The 25,979-nt window shown below is 40.2% G+C and overlaps 1 long non-coding RNA gene across 1 annotated transcript in view; it reads left to right on the top strand.

The window, feature by feature from the left end:
- The first annotated feature begins 4,808 nt into the window (after positions 1-4,808).
- Positions 4,809-25,979, top strand: part of LOC102449085 (uncharacterized) — a 71,568-nt gene continuing 50,397 nt past the window's right edge. The window contains exon 1 of the long non-coding RNA XR_331264.5: positions 4,809-4,967. This is a non-coding gene — a long non-coding RNA (uncharacterized LOC102449085). The remainder of the gene's footprint in view (positions 4,968-25,979) is intronic.

The raw sequence follows: 25,979 nt of genomic DNA, 5'->3' as shown, positions 1-25,979 counted from the left end.
TTTTAAGCGTCCCGCCGCTTACGTCCTACCTGATGTCATCCTCTTAGGCGGGGGCGGGGATACCCGTTCCCGCCGCCATTTTTCTGTCACACGGGTCTGCCTGGGTGGGTGAATCCCTCCGCGCTGTCCCGGCTCCTGCCGCCATGCCGCGGGCTCCTCGCCGGCAGATCGGCTGGCCCCGCCAGACCCGGCGCGGCACAGGAGCATGCCGCACAGCACCAGGCGGCCTCTGGCTGGATGCCGAGCAACGCCTGCTCGGCGGGAGTCACGGTGCGGGGCGATACTGCCCTGTCACAGTAGCATAAACCTCTGGACACAGAACAGTAATTAAGAGATCCAGGTGATAATAAGATCAAGGTGATATTTATTATACATGATTAAATATCAACTTTCCTAAACTGAAAAAGGGTATCTGTGGATGAGATAGCCATGTGCTGTGTCCAGAATAAGGGGCTCAATGAAATTTTGATGGGGACTTATCCAGGGGAATAGGATCTGAACATGTCTGAAGTATGCAGATTGGATTCTTCCATTCAGACCTATGTTCCATTCAGAACTACAGTTACAGTGAAAATTTTTCTCCATTTCATTCTGAAGGTATGAGTAAAGAGTGTACACGTGTAACCACCACCAGGGGGATTTGAACCTAGGACTTCTGAAGTGGAGTATAGAAGCTTCTACCTTCTAAGCGAAAAGCCAGGTAGCGCCTAGCCCCTACTGTAGAGGTCTCTTGATCTTAACTGTTGCTGTGGTCTAGATACCACTTTCATTGCTCAGTAACCACACTAGGTGTGTGGGTTACACATGACTGGGCCTTATTCTACAGTCTCCCACCACTGTGTACACAAAGACCTATTCATATTTCCTAGGAGAGTGATGTATACAAAAGGACAGGAATAATAGATATTAGATAAGTAAGGGTATGTTTACATTGTGGACTAAAGTCAAGTTAAGGTACGCAACTTCAGCTATGTTAATTGCGTAGCTGAAGTCAAAGTAACTCAGTTTTTGGCACTGTCTACACAGCAGGAAGTCAAAGGAAGTACTCTCTCCTTTTGACTTCCCTTATTCCTTGTGAAATGAGGGTTACAGAAGTCAGAGTAAGAAGCCTGTTATTTCAAAATTATTTCAAAATAATGGGCTTTCTGTGTAAACACGCACTCTGTTATTTTGAAATAAGCATGCAGTGTAGACTGAGCCAAAGGGCTCTCATTGCCCATCCTCATGACTATCCTACTCCATTGAGTCAAGATTATTCTTGCCAACACAAACAAAAGCTTTATCTAATCTTGTTTAGAACATCACAAACAGTGAGATTTGTACCACTTTGTCTGACCAACTACTCTCAATCAGATTTCTTTCGTACTATTCAGTTTACATTTTCTCTTTCTTAACTCAATTCATTATTTCTAGTTCAAACAGAATTTCATGGAGAAAAAAAAACAGACTAAAATTCTGCCAGTTTCTCTAGCTATATTTTTCAACTTGACTTTATTTAACAAAAGATTCTTTATATCCATAAGGATAGTTTGTTACCACCTCAGTCAGGCTGAGTAGTAACTCAGACTACGAGCTTCAGAGGGTTAGCCGACTTAGCAGTGCTGTGAGTTAATGATTTCAGCAGTCTTACTTGTGGAGAAAGGTATTATTTAATTGGAGCAAAGGTATCACGGCATTTTCTGATCTGGTAACTATTTGGATTGAAGCTTTCTAGGAAAGGAGAGCACAATACCCCCAACCAATTTGTGTCTCTTGCCTCTGCTTTTACAAAATCATAATTAATTCTTAGCTAACGTTGGGATATGTACTCATCAATTCTTATCAACACACAGAAAAGAACAGGAGAAAAAGACATACAGTGAATTGGAAGAGAAACATTTCTCACCGTGAGATTTGGTTAAAGACCAAGGAGTCCATTTTCCTTTGGCATCTCAGATACAATGATCTCAGACAAAAGTGAATAAATCCCACAATTCATTAACCAAATTAATCATTTTACTTCTTGAGTGACATTTTGAAAATGTACTTTATTTGTTTATTAGACTTCTAGAGAGAGATACTCATATGAAATAAAATAATCCTGCTGTTTTGTTATGGCTGTCAGGGGTTTCGTGAGCCAACATTTCTGATCTGTACAGCATTTTCAACCCAACATTTTTTCATGAAGCCAATTTGTCACAACCAATAGTTTGCATGGAAATGTATCCGTTTTGATACAATTTTCATCAAGAAAGTGTTGCAGGTCAAAAAAAGGAATTTCTGATCAAAACAAGAGAACTTCTCCCTCTCTCTCCCAGGTTTTGTCACCAAAGTGTGCTTGCATTCCAATGCAAACTGAAAACAAATTATGAAAACTCAAAAATTCTTCATGAACCATAATTTTAATAATAGTCTCTTTTGTAATGGGGCTTTATAGACTTAGAACAATACCATTATACAAACGGTCACAAAGGCGAAATACAACAGTAATTATTTTTTGATGGGATTATATGTCTGAATTGTGTGACTAAGTTTTGCATGATTAGACACCTTGGCTACGTCTAGACTGGCATGATTTTCTGCTAATATTTTTAACGGAAAAGTTTTTCCGTTAAAAGCATTTGCGGAAAAGAGCATCTAGATTGGCACGGACGCTTTTCCGCAAAAGCACTTTTGGCAGAAAAGTGTCAGTGCCAGTCTAGACGCTGTTTTGTGCAAGAAAGCCCCGATCGCCATTTTCGCAATCGGGGCTTTTTTGTGAAAAACAATACCTCGTTGTCTACGCTGGCCCTCTTGAGCAAAAGCATTTGTGCAATAAGGCTTTTGCCCGAACGCGAGCAGCATAGCATTTCCGCAAGAACACTGACAATCTTACATGAGATCGTCAGTGTTCTTGTGGAAATTCAAGTGGCCAGTGTAGACAGCTGGCAAATTTTTCTGCAAAAGCAAATGCTTTTGTGGAAAAACTTGCCATTCTAGACGCAGCCCTTGGGTAAAATACTGAGTCCACTGAATCCAGTGGCATAGTTTCCAGTGATATAAATCAGGCCAGGATTTCATCACTGGTGTTACACTAATAATTTGGATTCATCCTAAAGTGTGCTGACCACCCATTTATGTCAGGGTGGGAATTTTGCTTTTTGGAAACTCTCAGGATTGGGCTTGACATTTGAGACATGGAGGAAATTCAAATGAGAGATCCCCAGTCTATATTCACATCTGCATCCAGCAGCCCATATTTTTAACTAGTCAGAATAAGTATTGAATAACATGTTTTTTTTATCAGCTGAATGGACGTGGTTTCTCTTCTTACCTATCCAAGATTTACATTCAGGTAACTCCACCAGAATCCATAATAATATTTGTACTATGTTCTTATGTTCTTATGTACTTTACAGCAATTTAGTAAAAGGAAAATCAGGCCCAGTGTTTCCTTTGGTCTTCACTTTCTGAATTTGCTACAGAGCACTTCCTATGCATAATTAGTTTACTTGTATCTTTACTTCATTCCCAGGGCTCACGACATTGTGGAACATCCTAGTCTAATAGAATATTTATAGGACTTCCTGTTAAGCTAATGGTTACACTTTTGCCTACATATCCCAGGAGCTCTATCACTCCAGTCTGTTCTACTTCTGTCAAAGACACAATGAAATGGGAGGTGCCTCATGGAAGTGGAGAAGATATGCCACTTGCATTGTTCCACGTGGTTTTAAAGGGACAATCTCATTTTATGTGTTCTTCCATTAGATCATCTTTTCCATTCACCTGCAATACAAAGAGTTCATAGATATTGAAGATATTGGAAATGTCTTTTAAAAACAATATAGTTTTAATAAAATAAAATAATAATAACATAAAAAATATTTTATTATAAAATAAAATATTGGATTTTAATAGAAAGCGATAAAAATGTGTGTGTAAATATATATAACTATGCAAGTTGTCTTCTAAGCTATGCGGCAGCACAGAACAGCAGCTACTTAATGAGCCCTGCCCGGCCAGGTATTCAGTACTCTCACAAAGAGCTACCTGGCTGGGGGAAGGAGCACGTTTACCTCAGTGACAGCAACAGTTCCCTGCTGAGGACTGAGCAACTAGTCTCGCCCATCTGGTAGGGAGGGGATGTGTCCCTACTGGCTGAGAGAGATTCGCTGCTCTGTCCTCATCAGCGAATCTCTGCTGTCACTGAGGGAGCTGCTGCTGTCACTGAGGGAGAAGTGTGTCTCCCCCCACCAGGCAACTCTGTGTGCGAGTTCTGAGCCCCTGGCAGGACATGGCTCATTAAGCAGCTGCAGGGCTGTGCTGCTGCACAGATGAGAGGGAACCTTGACCTATAGGAACAAATCTTGAAGACAACGAAGGGACTAGAATTTGAATTGTAATATGTATCCATTTCTAAATTCACCATTAAATCAAAGGCTTTCCATTCAAGGTATTTTTAGATAACATGCACTGTTCATGGAGAATAAGTCCTTCAATGGACATTAGCAAAGATGGTCAGAAATGCAATTCTATGCTTAGTTCCTTAGGGCTGCAGAGCCATGTGTTTAAGGTGTTCCATAACCATCTCTTTGTGAAGTAGGCTGCTCATCAGCGTTTGAGCTTTAGCTGTCACACTTCTCTAGTGTTATCTATTCATTCTTTAACTCATTTTCTAGTAGACAGTAGTCCACAGCACAATAACTAGCTTCATAACTACTAAGTGGGTCCCATCTTGGCAGTCCCAGCAGACACTAAAAACAAAGTAAGAACTGAAAACATCTGTTTCCTCTTTTTTCTCCCCCCTTCCTCTCTTTCTACTCCTTTTTCCTGAACTGGTTCAGCCATCCATAAAACTTCAGAAACACGCTGCAGGAAATTGCTTGCTGTGATAAATATTTCCTACAAACCTTCAGCAGAAATGCATGATGATGGAATCAGCATATCTAAAATGAAGCCAAAACCAAAGCAGGGAAAAATTTCTCTTCAGTTCATCTCTTATATGGGTAAGGTGCTTTTTTTTTTCAAAACTGAATTGTTATCACTGATGTGTTTTCAGACTTATAAAGATAGCATGTATACCACTATATAAGCCTTCCCTGTGATCAGTTGAATACTGAGAAAAGAAGTGCTAGACATTCACACATGTGGAAAAGATAATACTTCCTTCTTCGTTTTAAACTACACTGTATATGGGGCTGCAGTTATATTGACATATAGCACTAGCTCTTTTACTTAACTTTATTGCCACATCATTTATAATCTTTAATGTTATAATTTTTGAATTATTGCAATGTTGTATTTTATGACATTTGCAATTTTTGCTTGAATTTGAGGCATTCCTATAGCATGTAAACCAGGCTTCTGCTTGCTATTTCTATCATATGCTAATGTCTCTTCATTAGGCCTGTATGATTATCTCATGTTAAGCACTGTACAGTATCAACTTCCTAAGTGGCTTAACTGAAGGACAAAAATGTGTTTATAACATTATAATCCTTGGACCTTCTGAAAGACAACACATGATAATGCTTTTGGTTGTAGTCCACCTATGTTGTGACAATACATTTTATCTGATAAATTAGTTCCTGATTCAAATTCAGAGCTAGTGTGTAAATAAGCGTACGGGAGTCTAGGTTGGTGTAATTTACACCTTCTTCCAGTCCCTTAGTTTCTAAGTGGCAATGGTTTAAACTCCTTTAGAACCAAACGCTGGTGTGTTAAAAAATACCTGGCTGTGTCCAGACTGGCCAGTTTTCCAGGAAAATCAGCCGCTTTTCTGGAAAAACTTGCCAGCTGTCTACACTGGCCGCTTGAATTTCCTCAAAAGCACTGACTTCCTACTGTAAGAAATCAGTGCTTTTTGCGGAAATACTATGCTGCTCCCATTCGGGAGCAAAACAAAACTTTTGCACAAAAGGGCCAGTGTAGACAGCTCAGATTTGTTTTGCGCAAAAAAGCCCCGATTGCGAAAATGGCAATCGGGGCTTTTTTGCCGAAAAGCGCGTCTAGATTGGCCATGGACACTTTTCCACAAAAAGTGCTTTTGCGGAAAAGCATCCGTGCCAATCTAGATGCTCTTTTCCGAAAATGCTTTTAACAGAAAACTTTTCCGTTAAAAGCATTTCCAGAAAATCATGCCAGTCTAGACGTAGCCCCTGTATATACCAGTTCAAGATGTTCTAAGGAAATATATGTAACTATTCGACCCCCTTCCGCCCATTTTCCTGGACCTTAGCCTCATTTTTGGATGATGCACAGTCCAGCACTTTTCTTTTTGGCACTTGACGCTCCTGAAGGAATTCTGCACCACTGCATAATGTAGAATTTTGCAGAAATTAATGATGTGCATGCAGAATTTCCTTCTCCCACAGAAATTGGCTGCAGTGCTGCTGTCTCCACTAAGGCCACCAGACCTGGAGGTGCCCAGCTCAAATACAGAATACACTGGCAGTGGCTAGAGGGTTCCCGACAGCTGCAGTTCCTTTCAGGCCTTGAGGCAAGGAAGTGATGTGTATAAGAAACTGTGTAAGCTCAGGACCAATATCAAGCTGTTTCTCCCTCTCGATCTTTGGACTCTGAGGGGTAGGGGGCAGGCATCTGACAGATCACAGCTGGGCTCCTGACAGGAAGGGGCAAATGTCTAGGCTAGGGGGGCCTTGTGGCTAGGCTCTGTGGGGAAAGGGATGCACAATGCTGGGCTAAGGGACCCTGTGGCTGGACTCTTGGGGAAAGTGCAGATCAGGGCCGGCTTTAGGAAGTGCAGGGCCCAAGCTACAGGGCAGAGTCCCACCTTCCAGCCAAACCCACGAGCCAATTCCCCTTCCCGTGGCACACAGAAGCCGCTGCGCTCTTCCGGGTTTAGGGTGCAGGGCTCTCTGGCTTTAGGGCGTGGGGCCATATTCGAGGGAATCAGGCAAATTGGCCTAATGCTGGCCCTGGTGCAGATATCTGGGTTAGGGGGCAACATGGTTGGACTTGGAGGACGGTGTCTGGTTGTGGGTGTCTGGCCCCCTGGCTAAGTTCGGGGGGCGGGGGGCAGCAGTGGGAGAGAAACAGGAACTCGGTTGTCTTTAACTCTACTCAAGAGGAGTGTGTGTGTGTGTGTGTGTATGTGTGTGTGTGTGTGTGTGTGTGTGTGTGTGAGAGAGAGAGAGAGAGATTACAGACATATTTGCTGACAAGTATTTTGAAATAAAATACCAAAATAATTGAAACTGGTATGGTTATGTAATGTTATTCTGACATAAAATTTGCAGGATTTCCTGGATTTGTAAATATTGTGTGCAGAATTTTTGGTGCAGATTTTCTTCAGGAGCAATTTTACAGAAAGCATTACACAGAGGCAAACTTCAGGACTATTGGAAATAGTCATCATTTGCATTTGCACAACTTGTAGATTTGATCTTGTAGGCTAAGTAACGGTTTAAAAAATTGGAAGTGCCCATTCTTTAAGATGTTACACATTTTTCATCTTTAAGACCCACAAAAGGTGTGATAATGTCTAGTCGCAATATTTAGCTCTTTAGTTCAAACTGGACTGATCACGGGGAACTATTTAAAAACAATATTCACAAAGCTAAGAAACAAGGCTATGCTGGTTAAAACAAGCAAACAAAACAAAACAAATAAAAAGAGGCTGTCCTGGAGGGAAAGGGAAGATAGCTATTTAAAAACAAATAGAGAAAATAGAAAGTTGGCATCCATAAATATGAATTATAATCTAGGAAGTACAGAAATTTGATAAGGAAAGCAAAAGTACATAAATAGACATTTTTGGCCAGCAGAGTTAAAGACAATATCCACTTATGCTGTCCACACTGAAAGATGGATGTTGAGAGCATTTAGAGAACAACCATGAGAATGATTAAATGATTGAGAAACATGTTTTATACTGAAAGTCTCAAAGTGCACCATCTATTTAGCTTATCAAAGAGAAATTTAAGAAATGATTTTGTAACAGTGTACGGGTACCTTCACAAGAAACAGAAATTTGATAATAGTTGATCTTCAAACTAGCAGACACAAGTTAAACAAGAACCAACGTCTGGAAATAGAGACTAAAATAGATATAAGGTGCAAATTGTTAGCAGTGAGAGCAATTAATCATTGGAAAAATTTACCAAAGGTAATGCTACCGTATATCACTGGAAAAATTTAAATCAAGTTTGGATATATTTCCTAAAATATATATTCTAGTACAAGAGTTCTCAAACATTTTGTTTCAGAGGCACTGCCCAACATGCTTTAAAAACTCCACAGCCCACCTGGGCCTCTATTGATTTTCTGCATATAAAGTCAGGGCTGGTGTTAGTGGGAAGCAAACAGAGCAATTTCTTGGATTCTTAAGTCACGGGTGCCTGTGAACCTAATTTACTCCAGTTTCAGCTTTAGCTCTGGATTTCAGGGCTCAAGGGCGCCATGAGTCAGCAGTGGAAAGTGTAGTTTTGGCTTTCTGCCGTGGTCCCCTACAAGTCTAACACCGGCCCTGCTTGTCAAACCCCTGAAATCTGCTTGCAGCCCCCCTAGTTTAAGCACAGCTGTTGAATTTGAATTAGGAACTAATAGAGGTCTTGTGCCCTTTGTTATACAAGAGGTCAGACGAGATGATCACAATCACAAAAACTTTTATAAGTTCTATTCACAAACATTACCAACTGCCTTGTGATTTCTGTCCTTTCATGCTTCCTATATAAAGGGACATTGTTATCCTAACATTTTAAATTGATAAAATTCAGGATAGAGGAATGCTTTTTGATAAAGAAACCTTTAATTAATGTGTCCTGATTTTTTTTTATAATAAATCTATCTAAATATTCTTGCTTCCTTTTTAAAGGTCTTGTCTTTCAAAGAACAAAACAGATATCAGACAAGATCACAAAGAGAAAACAGTTTCTTGCCATTTTAACCAGAAAGGACACTCTCTCAATGACTTAACCACCTGCATTCTGCTACAAAGACCTTTTACATCTGCACTTGAAAGGGAATCCTCTGAACTGTCATTCATGTTAAAATTCGACACTTGCCAACAAGGACTTAACAAACATTTGAACTATCTCACCCATTACCAAGACAGTTTCCCCAATTATCACCTCTAATACCATTAACTCACAAACATCCCACTCTCCCTACCTCTAATATCATCAATTCACAGACACTTACCTTCCTTCCTTCCGCCCCCCCCCCCCCCCCCCGCATCCCTCTATTGTTCTGCAATGTGATTTGTCCTTTTCATATTTGTTCATTTTTTTTAATTGTATCCTTTGGTATATATGGTTGTGACTACTTTCTTCCACTATTTGATCTGAGGAAGTGGGTCTGGCCCACGAAAGCTCATCATCTAATAAACCATCTTGTTAGTCTTTAAAGTGCTACATTGTCCTGCATTTTGCTTCAACTACCCCAGACTAACATGGCTACATTTCTATCACTATTAAAATTTCACTCTGTGTAGCTGTAGTTATGTTGAAACCAATATATTAGAAAGGCATAGTGGGTGAGGTTAATATCTTTTACTGAACAACTTCTGGAGTACGTGCTAACTACTTATGCTAAACAATCTATTCCACCTTTTATTTAACTATGATGCTAGGAATAACTTTCCCAGACCTGAAGATGTTTTGTGCAGCTCAAAAGCCTGTCTCGCCAACAGAAGTTTTGCCAGTAATAAATATTTTCAACACCATCTTGTCCCTTTAAAGTTCTCCTTAAGTCAAAACTGATGAGGATGAGGATAAATAACAGATGTAAAATTAAACTTTTTAAAAAAATCAACAAGTCCAGATAGCTTGCATTCTAGAGTTTTAAAAGAGCTGGCCAAGAACTTCACTAGAATATTCATACTGATGTACAATAACTGAGTTTTGCTTGTGAAAGGACTCTGAAAGGTTTCAGGATTTGGGCCACTGTTAACAGAACAACAAAAAGCATAGGAAATAGGATGTTCCACATAAGCAGATAATTTGTCTTTGTCCATCATCTAGGCCAGCTTTCAAAGTGTGTTCTGCAGGTACCAGGGGTCCACAGGCTATGTCTAAGATTTCCAAAGGTGTCCACATCTCCATTCAAATTTTGTAGAGGCCCTCAAATGGTCAAGATTGAAAATCACTGATCACTTCTCCAGAAGGGGCCAGTAATTGTTGCTTTAGAGAAAGTCAATTACATAACACTATATAAGAATGAAAAATGCAAGTGACTTCCTTACTCTGCAGGCAATCATCTTAGATCCTAAAACATGTGGAATGTTTGCCTTTTTTCAGCTTTATTACCAACCAATTTTAATATAGGTAAAACAAAATATTCACCCAGATCTTACCCAATGCAAGAGAGGGGAAGGAAAAGAGGGTGAGAGATAGAGTTGATCATATATGTGACATTGATTTAATTTTTTTTCCAGACTTTATATACAGAGATGAGAAGATGATTCTGCTTGGTTAGCCATGTCTAAAATAGGTTAGTTTTCTGTGTGTATAGAAGCATTAGAAAATTAAAATTAGGATTAGCACATGATTGTTCAGAAAGCATGAAATCCTTTCAATTAATGAGGTTTGGAAAAGCCTAAATGTCTCTTCCCCACCCTGCTGTGTTGTATAATTCATTCGCCTAAAATGGAACCTGACTTTAGCAAGCAGTAGCATTAAAAAACTGTTTTTTAATTTCATTTGATCAAAAAGGACATAATTTGGAGTGTTGAACAAATATTTCATAAAGAAGAAAGAACGGAGCTTCCAAATAGTGCACTGACACAAGTTGGGGTGAAGCAGCTGCTGGGATTAGAGGAGAGAAAATGTCTGTTCCCTTAGGAAGCCCCGCCTTTAGTTATCTGTGACTTAAGCCTTATTCTCAGAATGTACAGGATTTGGTAGAACTAGCAAGGAAAGAAAGAATGAAACAAAGAAAGCTTCGGTATTAGAAACTTTTGGGCAGCCTTTTTCTCCATCCTGGCCCTTTCAACTCCCTTTCCCTGGCATGTCTCCTCTACCAGCAGTTCCCAACCACCAGTCTGTGGACCAGCACCAGGCTGTGAACCACAGGTTGCCAGGACTGGGCTACATCACCCAGCGCCTCCCTCCCTCCGCAGCTGTTGGGAGAGATGTGTCCTGCCCTGACTCACAGCCAACCAGCACTGGGCGTGGGCAGGGTTTCCTCCCAGCTGTGGAAGAGCAGTTAACTGTGTGGCAGGAGGACCATGCGGCAGGGCTCTTGGGGATGGGAGGCTCTAAGAGGCAGAGGCGGGCCCTGGGGGCCCTGGGAATGAAGCTAATACTGGGGGGCTTTGGAGGCAGGGTTAGTACTGGGGAAATCTAAGGGATTGGGGCTGACACTGAGAGCACTGGGGTGTCTGGAGTGGGGAGCTGGCACTTGAGGGCACTGAAGATGGGGATAATATTGGAGACTGGGGGCTGGCACTGGGGGCCTGAGGAGCTGTGTGCAGTGGGCCTCTGGGAACAGGAAGCTGGCACTGTGGAGTCTGATGGGGGGGGTTCTAAGGGGTGAGGGGCTGGCACTGAGGTGTTTGTGGAAGGGGACTATCACTGGGGGGCTCTGAGGGTGGGAGGCTGGCTCAGAGGGGGGCTGGGTGCCGGGGACTCTGGGGTCAGTGGCTCGCACAGAGGGATAGTAGAGAGGTGCTCTAGGGCTTAGGGCTGGCACTGAGGTGATCTGAGGGTCATGGGTTTTTATAACACAGACCGGCAAACCCATTTCACAAATTTTTGGTGGACCAGCCACATTTTATTTGAATATGCACATAAAATGTGCACATAAAATGTTGCACATAAAATATGCACATAAAATGTTGCCAGTCCACCAAAAGTTTGTGAAATGGGTTTGCTGGTTTGTGGTATAAAAAAAGTTTGGGAATCACTGTCCTACAGAAAGAACCTGACTGATCCAGCTTGCACCTTTTGGGGATTCCTCCTATTATAGGCTAATTCCATAAGAGGAAATCTCGTCTCCTTTTATGTCACCTGAGTAATATCAATAAACTAGGCAAATACAACTTAGATGGGGCTACTATAAGGTGGGTGCACAACTGGCTGGATAACTATTCTCAGAGAGTAGTTATTAATGGTTCACAATCCTGCTGGAAAGGTCTGTTTTGGGACCGGTTCTGTTCAATATCTTCATCAACAATTTAAATATTGGCATAGAGAGTACGCTTACTAAATTTGCAGATGATACCAAGCTGGGAGGGGTTGCAAGTGCTTTGGAGGATAGGGTCATAATTCAAAATGATCTGGACAAATTAGAGAAATGATCTGAGGTAAACAGGATGAAGTTTAATAAGGACAAATTTAATGTGCTCCACTTAGGAAGGAACAATCAGTTTCACACATACAGAATTGGAAGCAACTGTCTAGGAAGGAGAACTGCAGAAAGGGATCTAGGGGTTAAAGTGGACCACAAACTAAATATGAGTCAACAGTGTGATGCTGTTGCAAAAAAAGCAAACATGATTCTAGGATGCATTAACAGGTGTGTTGTGAGCAAGACACGAGAAGTCATTCTTCCACTCCACTCTGCATTGATTAGGCCTCAGTTGGGAGTATTGTGACCAGTTCTGGGCATCACATTTCAAGAAAGATGTGGATAAATTGGAGAAGGTCCAGAGAAGAGCAACAAGAATGATTAAAGGTCTAGAGATTGTGACCTATGAAGGGAGATTGAAAGAATTGGGCTTGTTTATTTTGGAAAAGGGAAGATTGAGAGGGGACATGATAGTGGTTTTTAGATATCTAAGGGTATGTCTACACTGCCACCCTAGTTTGAACTAGGGTGGCTAATTTATGCATTTGAAGTTGCAAATGAATCCCGGGATTTAAATATCCCAGGCTTCATTTGCATCTTGCCGGGCGCCGCCATTTTTAAATCCCCCTTAGTGCGGACTCCATGCCCGCGGCTACATGCGGCACGGAGTAGGTAGTTCGAATTAGGCTCTCTAATTCGAACTACCGTTACTCCTCGTGGAAAGAGGTGTACCGGTAGTTCGAATTGGAGAGCCTAATTTGAACTACCTACTCTGTGCCGTGTGTAGCCACGGGCACGGAGTCCGTACTAAGGGGGATTTAAAAATGGCGGCGCCCAGCAAGATGCAAATGAAGCCCGGGATATTTAAATCCCGGGCTTCATTTGCAACTTCAAATGCCTACATTAGCAACCCTAGTTCGAACTAGGGTGGCAGTGTAGACATACCCTAAAAGGATGTCACAAGGAGGAGGGAGAAAACTTGTTCTTCCTGGCCTCTGAAGATAAAACAAGAAGCAATGGGCTTAAACTGCAGCAAGGGAGGTTTAGGTTGGACATTAGGAGAAAGTTCCTAACTGTCAGGAACTTGCTTAACATTCTTAAACACTGGAATAAATTGCCTAGGGAGGTTGTGGAATCTCCATCTCTGGAGATATTTAAGAGTAGATTAGAAAAATGTCTATCAGGGATGGTCTAGACAATTCTGGGTCCTGCCATAAGGGCAGGGGACTAGACTCGATGACCTCTCAACGTCCCTTCCAGTCCTAGTATTCTATGAGACATATTGAGGACCTTGACCCACTTTCTCTGCATAGCACTTAGATGTTATTAAACCAGAAATGGAGGAGAATAGCATATTATGGACAAGTGAGAAGAGTTCATAAGCAAGGGTCTACTTGGAAATGTTGGTTTGAGAATTTTGTTTGGGTTTTTGTTTGCTTTTGGAGAGTAGAGATGGGAGAAGAAATATTAGGCTGCACCAGACAGCTCAGAATAAATGTAATGGGACACACTTTCAATGCAAAAACTGACAGATAGCTTGGGAATGGAATCCATGTATTTTACTACCTGTGACTTCTTTTTCTAGAATTGAAGGAACTTAAACCATCAGATCTAAAATAATTCCTTTTCTTCATTACAAGAAAATTGCAGTCATGATTGTACATATGTAACCGCTAAAGGGCAGATTCAAACCTGGGAGCTCAGAAAATGAATGAAGGAGCCACTACAGCTTGAGCTATAAAGCCAGCTGGCTCTCAGATTAGGCTGTCAAGGTCACTCATTCTTATCTCTCGCTGTACGTGGTCTAAGGGCCATTACATGGGACAGTGAACCACACCCCATAGGTGTGTGTCTTACACATATAATCGATACGTATCTTCAAATAAATAAGTAGCAGTGGCATAGTGAATTCCTATTTGCTAATGCTGTTTGTGAAAGAAATTGAGTTGAATCCATGCCCCACATTGTGAATGATGTTTACCTTTATAAGCATGCTAGCCATACTGCATTTTTTATTAAGTTATTTATGTGAGACGGATTCAGCCAATAGCATATGTTGGACCTGATTCACTTCGCTCCAGTCAAGACTATGGAGTGAACACCAGTGGGAAACTGGCGTCAGTGTCAGATGACAGAGAGGTTGGTAATGCTTACAAAACATTTACAATTACTAGTTAAACACTAGTTAAACACACAAAGAAGTTGAAGCTGGTTTGGCTCAGGTTGGCCTACCCCTACAGACACTAAAATCCAGGTCTCCATTATGACTGTTCAAATGAGTTGCTATACTGTGGCAGAGTAGTGAAATCAAGATTGCAGTGGTTTGTTCACTTTGTAGCATGAGCAACTCATCGAGTGAGTTATCAAGCTCTCCCACGGATTGGACGTTTTAGTCATCGTAGTGGTACTATATGTCTGACCATTCTCACTGTAATACAAACAATTGTCAGCTAAATTAGAGCTTCACAATGGAATAAAGTAAATCATTACCTGTTAGTTCATGAGACAACTGCCTATAGAAAAAAAGAACAGGAGAACAGTTAATTTTCTTTCTTTAGTGCTTCTTAGAAGTAGACCCCTGCTTTAGTATTATTGACCTGCTTTTGCTCTTTTACCTTTTGGGTGAGGCAGGGGGCACTTTTCCCCCTTCTCCTGATGCATGCAGACTCGATATGAATTAGAGTTACCCATTATCAGTAAGCCAGCGGTGCTCTGCAGGTGTTAAATGTGAGTGTGTGTGTGCCATGAAAGCATCAGTTTAACCCTAATTAATAATTAAAATGTCTTTAACATTTCTTGATTTCTTTTTCACTTTATTATCATTCCCAAAGATATCATCCTACTCTTTATAATTAAATGAGTGGGATTTTAAAAGTGCCTGCATTACAATTTTACATGTCAGAAGATCAGTCATTGCATCCAGTAGAAGCCCACTTTTTAGATTATAACCAGGCCATTTGAATTAATTACCTATGGAAAGTTGGAAGGCAATGTTTTCAGGATTGGCGTTTAGTTACCATCAGCTAAGAAATTGTTTTTGCTTTAGAAGTTACTAAATTGTTTACTTGTGCTTTTCCAGCTGGCTGTAATCACCTGTGGTCCCTTTCCTTATATTGGGTTTTAAACTCTTTGGGCCAAGGTACTGATTTTTTCTTGTATGTTTACATGGTGCTTAGCACAACAGGATCCTAGCCCATGACTAGAGTTCCTAGACTCTACCAAAATGCAAATAAATAATAAATTCTGTATTAATGGTACTGTAATTTCACTGAAGCCCCACACCATACACACACAGGCTCATCTGTTCTAGCTAAAAATGAACACTTCATACAAATATGTCAGCCTTCTTTCTCTCATGGCAATGTAGTCCCAAATGTGATTATGTTCAGCCACGTTTGGTTGGAAGGCCGTATTTACCCAACATTCCAAATCTCAAGGGGCTTGGGATTTAGGAGGCGGTTCATGACTAGGGGAGAGGTTTGGAGCTGGCTCCAGCTGGGCACTGCTTATCTCAGGTGCCTCCTGGGTGGTGGTGCAGTGGGGCTAAGGCAGGCTCACCCCTGCCCTGGCCCTGCACCTCCCCCAAAAGCAGCCAGCAAACTCCATCCCAAGTTTTGTTGTGCCCCCATCTGTTCTGTGGCGGTATCAGTGACATCAGTGCTCCCTCCTCTCCCTTCCCTGTTCTGCACAGCAAGCAGGAGGCTCTGGGGAAGAGAGGGGGAAGCTCCAAGGCAAAGGGCACAAGATGTGCAGCAGCGGGAGGGAAGGGGCAGCTGAAGTGCCAGCACTGGTTTGACCAAGAGATTATCAAGTCAGGATCACCTGTGAGAGGCTCCAAGATCTACCAGTAGATCCTGATCTACTGGTTGGTGACCACTGATCTAGATGCTGTAGCTAGTGCAATGGGGAGAGCTGATGGACAGAGCAGATTTTCCTCTCTACCATACCTATCACAAAGGGAGAGTGGAAAGAGCTCCGTCTTCACTTTTAAGAATCTTTTTCCACAAGGATGGGGAGCAGGAATAAGCACTCTCAGCCACACATAGGATGGACTACAGGTGGGAAAACTTATTATTTAGCCCTCCATCACCATACACAAATGGCCACATTAGTCATAATATTGAGGGCCCAATAAGACCCAGTGAATTTTCAGGTGCCCTACACAACTGTATTCTACTTCTGGGTAAAAATAATTTTGAGGCAGGAGTTTTCTCTCTGAAAGTCCCTGCATCTGACTCTTCAGATTAGGCTATCAAATAACAAATCCAGAGTTCTCCCCACACTGAGATCTCCAGAGGGCACTTTCTGTGGTACTAATGATTTCCCACAAGTAATGACAATAATATGAGAAATAGGTATACTAAATGGAAATTATTATGACATTTTCAAATCTCAGTCTAACAAATGGAGACAGTGAACAGTGAATATGCTGATGTATTAAATGCCATCAGTGCATCTTTAAAGAGAAGATATAATCCAAAAAATATTGATCTCTCTGTGACTATGAATGCCTCTTATCTGTTCTGTACAATCTAAGAGAAGGAAACCCAAAAAAGCTGTGTGTGTGCATTTGTTTTTGGAAACTATTCTCTTCATTTGCACTGCATCAGGTGGATTCTTTTTTTGGAAACTAACATTTAACCACATTTTGTCCCTTCAATTAATCATGATCCAAAGAATTACACTCATTCTGTTCCCTTCTTTCCATATAAAAAGCAGTAGAACAAAGGTACCTCCTTGAAGAGATTCTGTGAAGACATTTCTTAGGTGAACACAATCCAGAACTGCTCAAAAATGGAGATGAATGTTTCACTCTATTTTACAGTCACCATTTAGAGAATACTCAGTTCCAATCTGAAGCAATAACATGCAGCAATACCAGCACCAACCTTATTTTCAATCTTGTCTCACTAAAACATCCCATGCATCTATTGACTTCTGTGAGATTGACCTTGGTGAGAATCTTAGAAATAGAAGGGTATTCAGAATCTGGACCATAAACCTTAGTGACGGCAAGCAGTAGAGATGAAAACAGCTAGAGCTATTTACAGTCTGATTAGATAAAACACTTGATTGGCTTCTGTGCAGAAGGCTGCCTGACTCATGAAGGGTGCTGTATTCATGCTACTTACTGATTTGTACAGAGTCTGACCAGACAAATGTTATCCACGTACTAAGGCTTAATATTGTTTTAAACATTAAGCCAGTGATTGACTGGAATGTGGAGGTTTTGCCTGAATAAGGACTTTGCAACATTGGACCAGAGAAATATCAGAGATATCAGCTACTGGACCAGGTCTTTCAGGGTTCAAAAAAGAACTAGATAAATCCATGGAGGTTAGGTCCATCAATAGTTATTAGCCAGAATGGTAGGAATGGTGTCCCTAGTGTCTGTTTGTCAGGGGCTGGAAATGGGTGACAGGAGAGGGATCACTTGATAGTACCTATTCTGTTCACTCTCTCTGAGGCATCTGGTACTGGTTTCTGTCAGAAGACATGATAGTGAACTAGATGGGCCTTTGGTTTGAATGAGTATGTCCGTTCTTATGTTCTTCAGACCTCACTCTTTTTGACAAACAGTTGCACTCACAGCCCATTCCCCAGACATTAACTGCAAGAGTTATATCTCAGCCCAAGCTGGGATGTTGTTATCCAGGAATCTCTGAAGATTTGACTAAGTCCTGCATAAAGAGGGCAAACTCTGATCCCGATGTCCTTTGCCTGATTTAGGATTGCAGAATTGGGGAGTGCATTTTTGGAATAAAAACAGAAGAGGGGGCATTGTAAATAACATATAGATGGCAACCTAACTTTTTAATGCTTTACAGTTTAAAATAAAGGACTGAAGGTTTCTTAATGCTGGACTAATAGGTTCCATTGGGGACAGTTGTAATTTCAGCTATTTGGATGTTGCAGCATCAATATTTTGTTTACCAAAGAATCAGTTTGTGCTTTAGTCACTTTGACTTGTCAGTTTCAGAAAAGGACATAGTCACACTCTTCAATGAACGGTGAGTGCCCTCCAACAATTAACATTCTCACAGTAAGACCTGATATTCTAACCTGCACAAAGGTGTTTGTTGATATTTGGGAGCATACTTCCTTTGCTCTTTATTATTCATTTAACAGTGAGCAAGTCTTGAATATTTTGCAAGCAGCAATGGGGGTCAAAAATAAAAATAGCAAAGAAAAAAATCTTCTTAAACTTGCATTTGCCTGAAGCAATGGCAATATGGCATGTTTCATCCTACTAGTTGGAAAGATTCAGATGGACTGCACCTGGAATAAAATCAATCACTATCTGAATGAGTCTGCTTCCTTTTGCAACTGACAGGCTTTTTCCCTCCAAAAGGGAGAGGGGAAAGAGAGAGCTTTTAAGAACTTAAAAAACCCCAATATATATCATTTATTTCTGTAAATGGACATTAAAATTTGGACCTGGGGAGAAATGAAAAAGGGGAAAGTATTTCTTAAGGTGCATAAAGAGGTCACACTGCACTGCTAATATTAAATTGGCCATTTTGTGAGAAGTGTGTCACTCCTACAATTCAGAGGTGGTTAGGCTTCAAACAAGTTACCTTCTTCAGAAATAAAATCAAACTGGCAAGTCAAATTTAGCTTGGCGGACCAGAGACACCTTTACAAATCAGAATCAAGAGTGGTCTTGTGAAAATATTTCATCAGTGCATGTTTTTGCATGTTGCACTAAATGTATCATTGTAACTGTCATTCCACAACTGTAGTAAATTTAAAGATTTTAGAAAGGAGCTAATTGATGCATATTCAAAAGCCAAATAATATTTTGATTAGTATTTAAACTTGACAGATAGTTCTGCAGAAACTGTTTTGTTGCCTCTGGGCAAAGGATCTAATTGAAGATGTGTTAGTGATGCTTTCACACGACAGCAGGGTAAGAATTTCCTATCTGCTAATTTGTTTGTTGTTTTCATATGGAGTGTAAATTAGATCTGAGAATTTTGACTGCTGTAAATATTCCTCCGCACATGTGTGCAAATGCCCAGGTGTGGTGTGAGATTGCTCTCCAAAGATGTTAACTTTCAAATCTCTCACTCACTCTTGTGTGTCTATGTGTCTGCACGTGTGTACAAAACATAACATCACATGTGTTACATTTGTAAATAGTGCCTGTTGACTCTGGAGGATCTCAAAGCATTTTAAATACAAATAAATATTACCTAGCTCTTATATCATGCTTTTGTCAATAGATCTCAAAGTACTTTCCAAAGCAGTCTAGTATCATTATCCTAATTTGACATTTGGGTAAGTTGAGACAGAGAACAGGGAAGAGACATGGCAAAGTTCATTCAACAGGTTGACCGCACAACTGAGCATAGAATCCATGACTCTTGAATCCTGGTACAGTGCTCTGTCCACTAGGCTGCACTGTCTCTATGATTCAAGTTACCCACAAGTGATAATGCAGCCAGCTCTGGGGTGTAATGTGGCAGTTGTTTACAAATACACAATGATGTTATACAAAAGTTTAGACAAAGAGGAAAGAAACCTAATACTATTACTTAATTATTATATAGCACTTCATATATATATATAAACTCAGGTATATGAAGTTAAGCCTGTGCAGGGTCTGGGCCCTAGTGTAGTAAATGGGATATAATTAAAAGGATATGACTAAGGGAGGAAAAAAGAATATCAGGAACAAACTTCCTAGCAGCCAACTCTATTAGGCTAGAGCAGGGGTCTCCAAACTTTTCAGCGCATTAACTATCAAACAGCAGTTCGGGGGCCGACTACACACTTGAGGTCCAAATAAAAAACAATCAAAACATGGATGTTGTTTTTAATTATTTATTTAATATTATTTTATTCAGTTATTATTTAATAACACATTGATACACTACACATGAACACCTGTATTAGTGTGAATGGTGAAATTGTTTCCTGGATGCCAAAATAGCAGACATTTCTGGCTTTAGATTTGTTGTCCCTAACATCAACAGTGACCTGAGATTATCATTGGACAAGTTTGTTCTCAAATTGTTCTTCACGTATTTCATTCTTGAAAATGTTTGTTCACACAGGTATGTTGTTCCAAAGATTGAAAGGTACCTTGATGCAAAAGTTTTGACATCTAGAAAGAAGTAGAAAAAGTAAGCAGCGAATAAGGTTTTGCAATGTAATGATCGGTTGGAAAACATAACGCACTACTGCGTGCCTCTATTTTAATTCGGTAAAAACATAATGTCCACGTAAGCGGCGGCTGATCTTGGCAGGATACACGTAAATTTCTGTAATTTTTTTTCCGTAGACAAAAAGGTCTCCACGGGCCGGATGAGAGGGCCTCGCGGGCCGCATCCGGCCCGCGGGCCGTAGTTTGGAGACCCCTGGGCTAGAGAATAGTTAAAGAAAAGAAGTCCCATTCACTCTGGCAGGGAGCTGGACTATAACTTCTGCCATTCTAGTGAAGCTCAGTGAATAAGTGGGAAAAACCCCATTGAATAGTTCGTATTTTCAAACAAATTATGTATTATTCTTTATTATGACCCCAATTAGGAAACCATCTGTTTTCAGGAAAGCACTTAAAACACGTTTAAAATTAAATAGAAACTTAAATTTCCCTGCAGCTTATGTGCTTAAGGGACCCTCAAAATCAGGAACTAGATCTATTGCGATTGTGCTTAAAGTCCAAGGTACTAAGCATTGTGCAAGGTGCAGGATCTTTTTCAGAATAGTAAATCCTGTTGAAGCTAATTGATTAATGTGCTATTCAGTGGACAAAACTCACCCCTGGTGAGAAGGCCGGAATAGACTAATGAATCATTCAAAACTTCAAAATACAGCTTAGAGTCAAGTTTTGTCCTGTCCTTCCAAACATGGGTGAACGTCACTTAACATGAATGCAGAGATCAGAATTTGGCTTTCATAGATTCTAATACGTAATGGCTGTTTGAGGGCCCCTATGAAATGAACTGATTATCCTCATCACAGTTCTTTGTAATGAAAAGGGCTCAAACAACTGGGCATCAGGCTTCAAGGAATTTTTCTACTTTCATAAGTCATGCAGCAAGCCTGGAAGTGCCAGCGCTATTAATTACCAAACTTAGCCCTGGTACAAATTAAGCACCAGATCCATGTCATAAAAACAGATGTCATAATTGCCCCCAAAGAGACCCAGGGCTGGAAGTAACAGCAGTGGAATCATCTTATCACTGCTAATAGTTGTTCTTCAGATCAGGATTATTTCCCATTTCTTTTCCTGTCAGTAAAGCAAAATTAGGTCACCAGGGCTGTCATAAGTGCTGCATCTTTCACGAAGATTAAATTGACTTTATGATACATATAATTTTCAAACCTGATTTTGCTTCTTCAAATCCTGCAAACCTCAGTCCCCACAAGACCCAATCATAAATGTGTAGAGGTGACCCTATTCAACAGCAAATTATTTTCCAAACCTAGTAATGAAAAGAACCTATATTCATACTGATCTGCATGGTATAATATACTTGGAGGTGCCAGGCACCTCGAAGGTAATATTTAATATTTAAAATTATTTCTAATCCATAGCATCAATTCAAAATGAAACCATCAAAGAAATAAAAGCAGCTTCTCAATGGCTGTAAATGAGAATACAAGAGAGAGAGATTTACACCAAACAACTATTTTCCCTTATTCTTTCCATGTCTATTGCTGCCAGCTGAACTGTCAACCTGTCTCTTTTGAGTTTCGTACCTTTCCCTGAGTGCATTTTTCCTCTCCACCCATATCTGTTCAAAGCCATCAGTCACACTTCAGTTTTGTAATGAACTCGCTCCCTGCCAAGGCAAGAAAATGACATCATTTTCAAAGGGGGATCAGCACTTTAATCTTGATGAGATAGAGAACAGAACAAAGAAATCATCTGGAGGAAGAGAAGGGGGAAATGAGGTGGAGGGGGGTTGGAGGGAAGGAGGAAGGATCCTTGTCCTTTTTTTTTTTATGCTCCATATTGCAAGCTTTAGAAATTTGGAACATATTTGTTCTTTGTAATTGTACAGATCTGGCCTTTGAGGTCTTGCCTGGAGGTAATTTCTGAGGGAGCATTTACACATTGCCTCAGACTGAGAAAAAGGAGAGAGCAATGTTCGAACGACTTGCTGCCAGTTTTTGACACGTGTTCAGTATTAATCATTTGGAAGAGAGAGCACACTAATCCAGTTGTGCAAGTATCATTAAAATGCCACACTAAAATGCCAAAGAAATCCTACATTTCAGGCATGACATGAAGACGGAGTTAAAAAAAAAGTAAAAGGCATGCTAGAACTGAACAGACTTTGGACCTGATCCAACACTCTTATAAATTAATGAAATGATCCTCTTTGCCTTCAAAGGGCATTGGATCAGGCCCTTCATGCAAGTGAAAGAAGCAAGAAAACAGCCAAAAGCTGTGCAGAAACAAAGCCTGATAATTTGCATTTACACTAAGGCCCTTGTACACTGACCGAGAAGTGCAAATCTGATTCTTATTTTCACTAAGGCCTATTTCATCTTTATTCAGTATAAAAGAGCCTTACTGTAAATGAAAAATCAAATACATATTTGTTAAAGCAATTGAGTTTGAATTGTCTGAAAATGGGTTGCTAGACTGGTTGTGCTGGTGCTCTAACACTACCAAGAATTTTCTCTCAATTGATGGGTCTTGCTCATATGCTCAGGAAAAACCCGATTGCCATGTTAGAGGCAGGAAGGAATTTTCAACCAGTTCAGATTGACAGGCATCGTAAGGGTGGTTTGGTTTTCTCTGCAGCGGTGGGCTCACATCACTTGCTTCATCTGTCTTATCTCACCCTAAATTAATTCCCTGCCATTGAAGAGGACTCCAATATCGGTGAACATTTTGTCCCCTCTTCTTTTCTGCTTGCGGCACACAATAGTTGGGGTTCCTGAGGGCTGTCGTACTCTAGTCTAATAGTTGGTGTTATTTGTTAGTGGCTAAGTGATATTTAATGATCTCTGCTATATAATCTGGTGGTCCCTTCCTGCCTTCCTCTATAACTCTGATAAATAGGTTAAAAAGATCAACATAAAAATAAATAATTAACAATCAAATAAAAAACATTTCAATACACCAAATCATTTCTCCACAGATTTTTTTATAAACATTTGAAATGTCAGCTTTTTGTCCCAATTTGAGATTAGTATTATTTTGAATCGGTTTTTTGTTTGTTTGTTTGTTTTTGTGGGGTTGGTTACCCTTCTTTGCAAGCTGTTCTTTTCCTACATTTGCCTATCAGTATACCCACAGTGTCCATGTCTCATGGAATTCACATAATAATTATATCAAATTCTACTTCTATCATAAAGTGATAGTTATAGGTTGAACCGCCCTGGTCTGGAATCCTTGAGACCTGACTGGTCCTGGATGAGGGATTTTGCCAGACCAGGGGATGTCATTTCTGTCCCCCATCACTGTTCCCCAGCCCTGGCCCAGCTGCTGACCTCTTGGCTGGCTCCTGTCATGTAGCTGGCTCCTCCGGGCAGCTCTGCAGGGCTCCACGCTGGGCTTCCTGGCCCCACTGGCGTTTGCTGCTGACAATCCACTACCCTGGCCAGCCCTTAGGGCTCCCAGCTGCCAACCCTACATTGGGACTCTCTGGTCCTGGAACATCCATGGTCCAGGGAGTCCTGGTTTAGAGAGGTGCAACCTGTAATGCATAGCTGATTATTTTGAGAAGAAAAAAAACCACAGTGGATAAAAATTAAGAGCAATTTAGTCATTCAATGAATATCACATTTTTGGGTGCAAGATTTGTCTATGAGCAACTTCCAATTTGTTTACATTGAGTTATTTATTCCAAATTACTTAATAAATAATTTCAATTAATAAGTTTTTTCATCTGTGAGAAGATTTTTAGAAGTAATTAGTTTTTACAAAAAGTAGCTTTTGAACATATGACATTTTCTTTTTAGAGGAGGTAACCCTTAGAAAAATATTTTTGTGTAATATTCACATTGCTGATATTTTTAACTAACTTTCCTTTAAGATTTTCCAATTTGAATGTAAAATTCATTATTTCTATATATGGTCTTGACAATAAATTTGTTTTCTATATGTATTTGAACAGCAGGAGCAAAAAGATAAAATAAGTAGCAAAATAAGGTAATGCCTACACCAAAGAACTGCCTGAGTTCAGTGAAAATTTAACATTCATTAAATTCTCACCAAGAGCATCTCATTGCTCTAAATCTCTATTGCTAATGTAAGAATAGTAATGTACATTAACAGCCAGAAGTGTAATGCTATCATAGAATACATGATTTTGAATGGCTGTGTAACTTTTATATCTAGAATGTTTTGAAATTATTACGGTACATTCACATCCATCATTACGTAAACTATAGGTATGAGTGCAAGCACCTTTCAGTTGGTACTTTTAGCAGTGTTGGGATTTGTTCATTCAGTCTTTAATTTGTATTGGTTTAAATCTTAAATACTTTGGGGGGCAGATCCAACTCTCAGTGAATTCAGTGGAAAGTCTCCTGACTTTCATGTGTGTTGAAAGGGATGCTTAGTACCAAATGTAAGAGGTACCTGATTCCTTTATTTCTAGTTGAGAGGTTAAACACACACTGCTAAAAGGCAAACTTAACTGCAGGGCTAGATTCATTGCTCATTCTGGTTAGCTTATCAAAGCAAACATTGTTATGTGACTTGAATACTGTATGTAAGTATCTTCATTGGGAGAAAACACCAGATATTTAAGAACCCTTTAATATAATAGAGAAAGCATAACAAAAAAAAAATGGCTAGAAACTAAGGTCAGAGAAATTCAAATCAGAAGTAAGGCTTACATTTGTAATAGTGAAGTTCATTAACTACTGGAACAGACTGTTAAGGAAAGTGGCATATTCCCTACCTCTTGATGTCAGCATATCAAGATTGGATGCTTTTCCAGAAGACAAGCTTTTGCTAACCTCTAGTTATTGGACATAATACAATATAATTGAGTGAAATTCTATAGCCTTTGGACTGTGGGCTACACTACAAATAAGATGAAATAATTGAAGTCTGTTCTGGACTCAAAATCTCTGAATCTATGTACATTTTTCATACTACTGTACTCTGTAAATCTGTGAAAAGCAGTGCTGTGAGAGGACTTACCTCAAGGGCTGAGAAAGCAGTTTCACTGTCCATCCCCATTTAGGCTATAGTTAGGCTAGAGAATTTACAATGGAACAACTGCAGCAAAGCAACTGCACCACTGTAGCTGACACTCTACACTGACGGAAGAGAGCTTTCCTGTTCACTTGATTACTTCAGTCCCCAAAAGTGTCAGCTCTTCCACTCACATAGTGCTGGTCCCCATACCAGCACTTAGGTCAATATAACTTATGTCACTCAGGAGATGACTTAGTCACATCCCTCAGCAACATAATTTATACCAACATAAGTGCTAGTGTAGACATAGCCTAAATATTTGGACCATCCACCGCCATACCAGTTAGTGCCAGCTATGGTGGTGATTTTAAATAACTCATGCACTGGGAACTGAATTCAGACCACCAGCCAATTTTCCATAACCCACAGAAGAGTCATCACCTAGTGATAACTTGCACTGACAAAATATGATATACTCAATTCAGTGACCTAGAAATGAAAAGCTCTGCAAGCCATTACTATTTCTCTAAGACACCTAGTCAAGCTTCCACTAGTCTTGTATAACATCTTGCATCTTGCTCAAAACTGTTAGCAACATTATGTCAACTTCTCACCTAACAATTACTCATTCCTGTTCTGTGCTGGATGTAAAATG

Source organism: Pelodiscus sinensis, chromosome 5 (genome assembly GCF_052426305.1).
Source record: "Pelodiscus sinensis isolate ZL-2025 chromosome 5, ASM5242630v1, whole genome shotgun sequence".
Lineage (NCBI taxonomy): Eukaryota > Metazoa > Chordata > Testudines > Trionychidae > Pelodiscus > Pelodiscus sinensis.
Note: the sequence above shows the minus strand (reverse complement) of the source record. Positions and strands in the feature narration are given on the sequence as shown.